The sequence below is a fragment of the Lepus europaeus genome, chromosome 7, assembly GCF_033115175.1.
Source record: "Lepus europaeus isolate LE1 chromosome 7, mLepTim1.pri, whole genome shotgun sequence".
Lineage (NCBI taxonomy): Eukaryota > Metazoa > Chordata > Mammalia > Lagomorpha > Leporidae > Lepus > Lepus europaeus.
This window is the reverse complement of record NC_084833.1, coordinates 22,184,842-22,193,515: the sequence shown is the minus strand read 5'-3', so window position 1 is coordinate 22,193,515 and position 8,674 is coordinate 22,184,842.

The window sequence follows — 8,674 nt, the reverse complement described above, 5'->3', positions numbered from 1 at the left end:
GTTCAGATATTAAAATGAGGCAGTTGCCTTTTTTTGAGCCCCCAAACTGACTGCACACTATCTGGAGATTCTCATAGAAGCTTTTATTATAGAGGCTCAGGGTTTAATGAACAAGTCCATTTTCCATTACCCACATCTACATTATTCATGACACTGTAATTTTTACACACTTCAGTCCAGCTCCTGGATTTTTGCACATAAAAAATTTCAATCCCTTAGTGTCTATTCAATTCATTTTGCCACATCCAAGTTACCCATGGTTTAAAAACGGAAAATCTGCTCCTTACTTCCCTTTGATTTTATAATTAATCTGTAATAAATGAGGCTCCAAGTGTTTTTATGGCATTCTAACTTCCCATTCTCATCTGACATTTGGAGGGAAAATGGAACATACAGCAAGACCTTTGAACAAGAAGCAATAGCCATTAAATTGAAGCATGATGTGAGGTTTTCCTAACCATGAGTTCATAATAAATGTGTTCATGAAAAGTGATATGCTTGTTTCCTGCAGAAAAAAACAGATGCTCTCTGTTTTCATTTGATTAAGGGTGCTATGAGGTAGTAACACAATGTCTAAATTCAAAAAAGAGCAATTAAATGGTCAGTATCATAATTCTATCTTCAGACATCCCACAATAATAAGATAAAATACAGTATATTTTTAAAATTCCATCCCATAGAATTTAGTATGGAAAAAATATTATATTTATGAATGAGTCTTGTGTTCATATCCCAGCTTTGCAGCTTCCTAAATATGTGGCCTTAGGCATTAAGAATAATCATATAAATAATGTAACATTTAAATAAATGAATGTATATGGAGACACTGCACAGTATCTGTTCACTTCACCATACCTGCTAAAAAAGTGAAAGACATTATAACATTGGATTTAAATAACATATGTATATTTTATATGTAGCTATCATATTGGTTTGCTGGGGTAGCCACAACAGAATCTCACAACCTTGATGGACAAACAACAGAAATTTAATTCTCACATCTCTAAAGGCTAAAAGGTCATGGTACCAGAAGGTTGATTTATTCTGAAGCATCCCTGGCTTGTAGATTGTTTTTTTATTGTGTCCTATGTGTGGAAATTTTTGATCTCTCTCTCTCTCTCTCTCTCTCCCATCACTCATATTGGAATTGAATTAGGGCCCCACCAATGACCCTCTTTAAATATTAATTACCTCCTTAAAGGCCCCACCTCTAAATACCATCACAATGAGGGTTAGTGCTTCAACATATGAATGCTAGGAAGACCTAATTCTGCCCATAACAGAGATATAGAAATAGCACTTTATATAATGATATTATAAATATAGCTTTAAGATTTTTTAAAGATTTATATATTTATTTAAAAGGCAGAAATACAAAGAGAGACGGAGAGAGAAAGACAGAGAGATATGGATCTTCCATGCACTGGTTCACTCCACTCATGTGGCAATGGCCAGGGCTGGGCCAGACCGAAACCAGGAGCCAGGAGCTTCGAGTTCTCCCATGTGAGTACAGGGGTCCCAGCACTTAAGCTATCTTCTGTTGCATTCCCAGGCACATCAGCAGGGAGCTGGATCAGAATTGGAGCAGCTGGGACTCGTTTGGGATGCTAGCACTGAAGGTGGAGGCTTAACATTCTATAGCATAGTGCCAGTTGGTCCCATCACTTTAAGATTTAAGAAGTAAAAAAAAAAAAAATTATATATCTTTCTGAGAAAGTCACTGGAAAATATCAATCTAGTTTGCCTCTGAATAACCATAAACCAGTCTTTTGTTCACACTCAAATCTCTATTTCTACGAAGCAAACACCCTTGCTATTTTTTGGACAGTTGGATATTAGTTAAATAATCAGAGCTGATTGGCTCTGCTTATGAGCCATTCTAGGATTAAATAAAATGCATATTTCTAATGGGGTTAGGACTCTCATCATTTCCTTTGTTAATGTCACCACTAAAGTAACAATTGAAAGGCACAGAGAGATAATCAAGGATAAATTCAGACATTGGGAAAAATGTTAAAGAGCTTCACATCTAGTAAACTGGTGATTCTTCTAGATCACATTCACTACTACAGTTAGTCTTTCACATTCCACAAATGATCAAAAATAATCCTGTTCCCTAGAGAGCAGATATGTCATTAATGTGGAGTTGTTGCTGATAAGCTCATTCTCTACTTTGCATAGTCAGTTTCACCTATAGCTGATGAGGTAAGCATCCTCAAATATCATAGGAATCATTGCACTCTTTCCTAAAAAAAAAAAAAAAAAAGTCAAGAACCTGTTAAGTTTCTCTGTTAGTTTTCACCCTAAATGTTTTCCTTTTTATATTTTAAAATATTTATTTATTTAAACAACAGAGTGTCACAGAGTGGAGACAGAGGAGAGAATGAAGAGGAGAGAACTACCATCTGCGGATTCTTTCCCCAAATGGCCACACAGCCAGGGCTGGGCCAAACTGAAACTAGGAACCAGGAATCTATCCTCATCTCCCACATGGGTGTCAGGGCCCCAAATATTTGGATCATCTTCCGTTGCCTTCCTGGGCACATTAGCAGGAAGCTGGATCAGAAGCAGAGCATCTTGGACTCCACTGGCACACCTTTATGGGATGCAGATGTTGAAGGTCACAGGTTAACTACAAAATTGACCACCAAACCATTTTTAAATGCTTACTTTGTGGTAGGAATTACACTGAGGCCTATACACACATGACTCTCCATGACTCCACCAAAACTTTTGAAGGAAATTGAGGTTAAACAAGCTTATTCACCAACCCAAGATCACAGAATAAATAAGCCATGACATCAAAATTCAAATACAAATAAAGAGTCCCATGCTTACCTCTCTATGTTTTAGTGCCTTTAAAATTGGGCTGTCTACTTATTTCTATTCCAAATATCTTGTAAGATATTTCTCCTTCAATCATTCTGCAAGGAGAGAAATCAATAGGAAGATAACACCGTTTCTCCCTAAACACAGAAAACTCTGAAGGGAAAAGAGAATCCTATTTAATTAGGTCAACTTAGTTCGGTCTAAACTGGAAGAGAGAGAGGCCATCGAGGTGAATCCCCTGCTAACAAATAAAAACATACCTTAGGCATCCAAGATTAATTATTTATCATCTTTTGACCATCAGGGGAGCCACTAAAATCCTGACACACAATCTTCATACCCCATTATTGGTCAATGTGGGCCATAGTGTTTTAGCAATTTTTACATGACTCTCTAACACTTCTTCATTTAAAGACCTGTAAGTATGTGAAGATTTTTTGGGTCTCTTGTTAAATCCAGCTAAATATTTTTCAAGACATTAATTAAAGATTGCTTCAATCTTTGCCCTGGTGAGAGGAAAAGATTAAAAACTGCATGTGTTTTAATGAAAGCGAAAGGAGATGCTTTCAGGAAGACAGAAAGTTTATGCTTCAAGAAAGACACAGGGAAAGAAAGGAAATGTTTTTAAATACATCTGAAACCATGGAGCTTTAATATGCCCTGAATTTTGATTGAAGTCTGTTTGGATGTGATTACAAGGAATTCTTGATTCAACAGATGAGTTTTAATCTGGTTGGCAGAGAGAGACAGGAACATATATTTGCTAGATGATTTTATATGTAGATCAACTGCTAGTGTTTTTATTCAAAAGATGTAGGATAAAATATTTCCTACTTAGCGTGAATTGAAATTGAAGAGAAGGAGAACATATTCTGAGCTTTGAGATTTTTTAGTAGCAGCTCCAGGCAATATCTAGCTGCTGGAGAGCTGAAGTAGTGTTGCAAAGAGGAAAAAAAAAAATGTCTCTTCAACTGTTTTGCTTCTGTGTTAGTTTTGCTGAATTTTTGTTTTTTGAGACCTGACTGCAACCTGAAAGGATGAAACATAAATCAGCCAGGACAAAACCTTTTCATCCTAGCAAGTCCTGGGGTTGGGGGTTAAGTTCATTCAGAAAGACAAATTTTCGGGGCCAGTGCTGTGGTGCAGCGGGTTAACACCCTGGCCTAAAGTGCTGGCATCCCATATGGGCGAAGGTTCTAGTCCCGGCTGCTCCACTTCAGATCCAGCTCCCTGCTATGGACTGGGATAGCAGTAGAAGATGGCCCAAATCCTTGGGCTCCTGCACCCACATGGGAGACCCAGAATAAGCTCCTGGCTCCTGGCTTCGGATTAGCACAGTCCTGGCCGTTGCTGCCAATTGGGGAGTGAACCAACGGATGGAAGACTTTTCTCTCTCTCTCTCTCTCTCTCTCTCTCTCTCTCTGCCTCTCCTCTCTCTGTGTAACTCTGATTCTCAAATAAAAAATAAACAAACCTATTAAAAAAAAAGAAAGATAAACTTTCAGGATCATACATTAGTCCTCAGCAAGCCACATCCTTAGATCAGAAATTTAACCAAGAAAGTTTTCAAATACAATGTTAATAGATGGTTTACTTCAATGATGGGATAAACTAGTATATCCATTTTCTACAAAACATCAACTTGACTTCTTTTTGATAGTAAAATTTTGGAAAAGGAAATCAAACATCAGGAACAAACAGACAAAATCTTAGTGCCATTGTCATGTGATTTGTCCCTCTCAAGGAAATATGTAATGAACTCCCACACCTCTTGTCTTTGGAACTTGTGGTGGCCCTTGCTTTGGACAATATAATGTCAACAGATGCTATACAACAGACTAGCATCCTGCTTGCAGGCCTGGGCTGGCATTCTCTCTCATAGTTTTATCACTACCACTATGAAAACAACATCTCAAGAGAATCATTGGTTCCAGATGGATGAATGACACAAGTAGCAGATATCACTTAAACCCACACCCAGAGCCCAGTTAACTGCAACTAAGATCTGCAGAACCACTATGGCTGAACACAAGCATGTGAGTGAGAAAAAACTATGGAGTATAAGCTATAGAGTTTTTGTAGTGGTTTATTACACATAATTTTGTGCAATAATGGAGTAATAGCAGCTTTTGCATATTTTGTTCAATTATTTCTTTCAAAATATGGTGAAAGGCATTGCCTCCTTTCCAGTGAACACATATGCTTAGATTGAAACTTTTGTATAGAATTTTAAATGATTCACTGACCACTTAAATGGAGCATGGAAATCTGATTAATAAGAACACTTGCTTTTTCTAATGTCTAAATATAGTGTTCTCTGAGTAAACCGGTTGAATTTAGAATAATAGGCAAATGAAGAAAAAACACTTCTTTAAACAAAAAAATCTGTTTCGTTTCTTAAGTATTTTTAAAGAATTTCTTTAAACACATTCTCTTTCCCTCAGCACCCATATCCAATACATAAACAAGTCCTATTGGGAACACCTCTAAAGTATATTTTGAAAGTATGGTTCTTTCTACCAACACAGCTGCCATTCTTCTCCAAACAACCATTATCTCTCATCAGATGATTGCAAGAGCTTTGTGACTGACCTCTATGCAATCCATTTTCCATTCAATAGCCAAACTTCTCTTTAAAAGTTTCCTTTGGCCATATTGTGTTATTCCAATGTAAAAATGATTTCTTGTGTATGTCAAGAAACCATTTTACAGCTCAGTTGAGAATTAAAGTTATATTCCACCCAGCATGCAGAATGGGAAAAAAGCATAAATGCTTTTAAAACAGGTTAATCATTTGGTCATTCATATGCCCAGTATTATTTATATAAAAATAAATAATACCATTAGTAAAGAATCTTACATGATTCTAACAAAACTAGTTTGTGAATTACTGGTGTGCATGCTGAAAAATTTTAAAAGTATAATTCATTGGTAAATTCAAATGAATTATGTGGAATATAATATTAATTGGGCAAAGCCATGATGTGTTTCTAGTTGGTTAACCTCAAACCCTAACCTATAAAGATTCAGTACACATATGAGATTTCTCATCAAATTTGTAAGATTTGTTTACTAACAGAAAATTAGAAAATAACTTTTTAAGATTGATTTACTATTTATGTGAAAGGCAGTTTCAGAGAGAGAGAGAGAGAGAGAGATCTTCTAACCACTGGTTCACTCCCCAGATGGCTGCAATGACCAGGGCTGAGCTGGACCATGGAGAAGCCTGAGGCCAAGCTTAACCAGGAACCAAGAACTCCATACAGGTCTCCCATGTGGGTGGAGGGGCCCAAGTAGGTGAGCCATCATCTGCTGTTTTCCTAGGCACATTAGTAGGGAACTGGATTAGAAGCAGAACAGCAAGAACCCAACTCACTTCTCAGGTATGGTGTTAACAAGTGGCAGCTTAACCTGTCGTGCCACAACACTGGCCCCAGAAAATAACTTTTGTTATTTGTATGCATTTACGATTACTGAGGTTTTATCCATGGTCACAAATTCCAAATGCAAAAATACAAACAAACAAACAAAAAAAAAGTAGTTCTTCTGACATATGAAAATCCCATTGTCTTAGACAATGACCTGACAAGAGTTTTTATTCCTTTTTGACCATTCCATCTTTTGGAAATTAGAGTAAGCAACAAGGGTATCTAGATCAGATTGTAAGGAAACCATTGATGATATGAAAATCATACGATTTGAAAGAAATAGTAGGTCACAGTAGAATTGTGGAAGTTAAATTGTTCAACCAACAAATAAATGAAAGGTATGACATTCCTAGGCACTTAACCTAGGATTTAAGATGACATATTCCTAAAATTTTGTAGAGAATGTATAATCATAGGGTCAGAGACACTCCAGAGAAAAACTGCTCATGAAGATGAGAGAATACGTCAAACAAATATCTCAAACCTCTACCTATGCAATAGTTACAAACATACAAAACACTCTATGATTATCTCAGGCCCAAATAGTGTTTTTGATGATGACCAATACTAATTTGCTCTCCCAAGTCAAAAATCATGAACTTTCCTTGAATTATTTTTGTTGTCCTCATTACAGCATCTGAGTCTCAGTGTTGCTCATACTCTTACAGCTTCACAACTGTCTTCATAGACGATAATGGGACCGTCTTGTCACCTTTGTACAAAACTTTCAAGTATCAAAGTTTATTAAAATGTTTAAAGGTACCTTTCTCTGAAGGGAGGAGAGAACTTCCACTTTGACTATGACCTTGTCGGAGTAAGATCGAAGTCAGCGAACCCTAAAGGCTTCCATAGCCTCAGCAACCCATGACTAGAGCCTAGGGAGATTACTGACGCCATAAACAAGAGTGTTAAATTGTCAAATCAACATCAAGAGTCACTGTGTACTTACGTCCCATGTGGGATCTGTCCTTAATGGGTTGTCCAATGTGAAGCAATGATATAGCTAGTACTGAAACAGTATTTTTACACTTTGTGTTTCTGTGTGGGTGCAAACTGATGAAATTTTTACTTAGTATATACTGAATCGATCTTCTGTATATAAAGATAATTGAAAATGAAAAAAAAAACTTGGTGTTAAATTGGAAATTACATAGAAAATTAATCAATTTTTTTTAAAATATCATGTAGGATCTCTGTCATTAATGTGCTGTACACTGTGATTTAATGCTATAACTAGTACTCCAACAGTATTTTTCACTTTGTGTTGCTATGTGAGGGCAAACTGTTGAAATCTTTACTTTATATATACTAAACTGATCTTCTGTGTATAAAGAGAATTGAAAATGAATCTTGATGTGAATAGAAGGGGAGAGAGAGTGGGAAAGGGGAGGGTTTTGGGTGGGAGGGAAGTTATGGGGGGGGGTAAGCCACTGTAATCCATAAGCTGTACTTAGAAATTTATATTGATTAAATAAAAGCTTTATACAAAAAGGTGAATATTTTAAAATCATATTTTTACATTAGTTTTCTTTCTATTTACACAAGTAAAATGAGAAAGAATTGCAGCTTATCCTCTTAAGAAAGGATGTGATGATAACAGACAATATAAAAAGCTCAATAAATGCACATTATACAGTTATTTTGTGAAAGATACTGTCCTAGACCCTGACAATACAGTAGTTAAATTAAATAAAATACACCATGTCTTGATTCAGTACAAGCAGTATTTTTCTGATGAGTGATGTTGTAACTACCTCGTAAAAGAAAAAATAGACAAGTCACATGAAAAAATATGATGGACAAGTCCAAAATCTGTAGAAGTAATGGCTTGGTCATGTTTCAGAAAGTGGTAAAAAAAACATAAGTAGCTAGAGTAAACTGAGTAAGGGATGGGAATGAATGAAATCAGAAATTAAGAAGAATTGTCCAGGGTCCCAAATTTGGATTCTATTCCAAGGGCACAGGAAATCACTGAGTAATTTTAAGCAAGGGAATGCATGACAATATGGTTCACCTTTTAGAAAGATCATGCTACTGTTGTGTGAAAAACTGATTATAGAAGGGGAAAGAGGGTTGGACAAGGATATCAGTTAGGAGGTCATTAAACTAAATCAGAAGATGAAAGTGAATTAAAATATCTTGGTAGGAAAAAAAATATTAAACGTCAACAAATTTTCACTGTGATTTGCAGATACCTTGAACAGGTCTTAATGGTTAGACTACAGAGTATGAGGAAAATTTAAAAAAGAAAGTGATTCCAATTTTTTTGGCCTCTGAAACTAGGTAGATGACAATACCAGAAACATTTAAATCTTTTCCTTCCTCCCTTCCTTCCTTCCTTCCTCCCCCCTTCCTCCTTCCCTTCTTTCTTTCTTTCTCTCTCTCTCTCTTCCTTCCCTACTTCCCTCCTTCCTTCC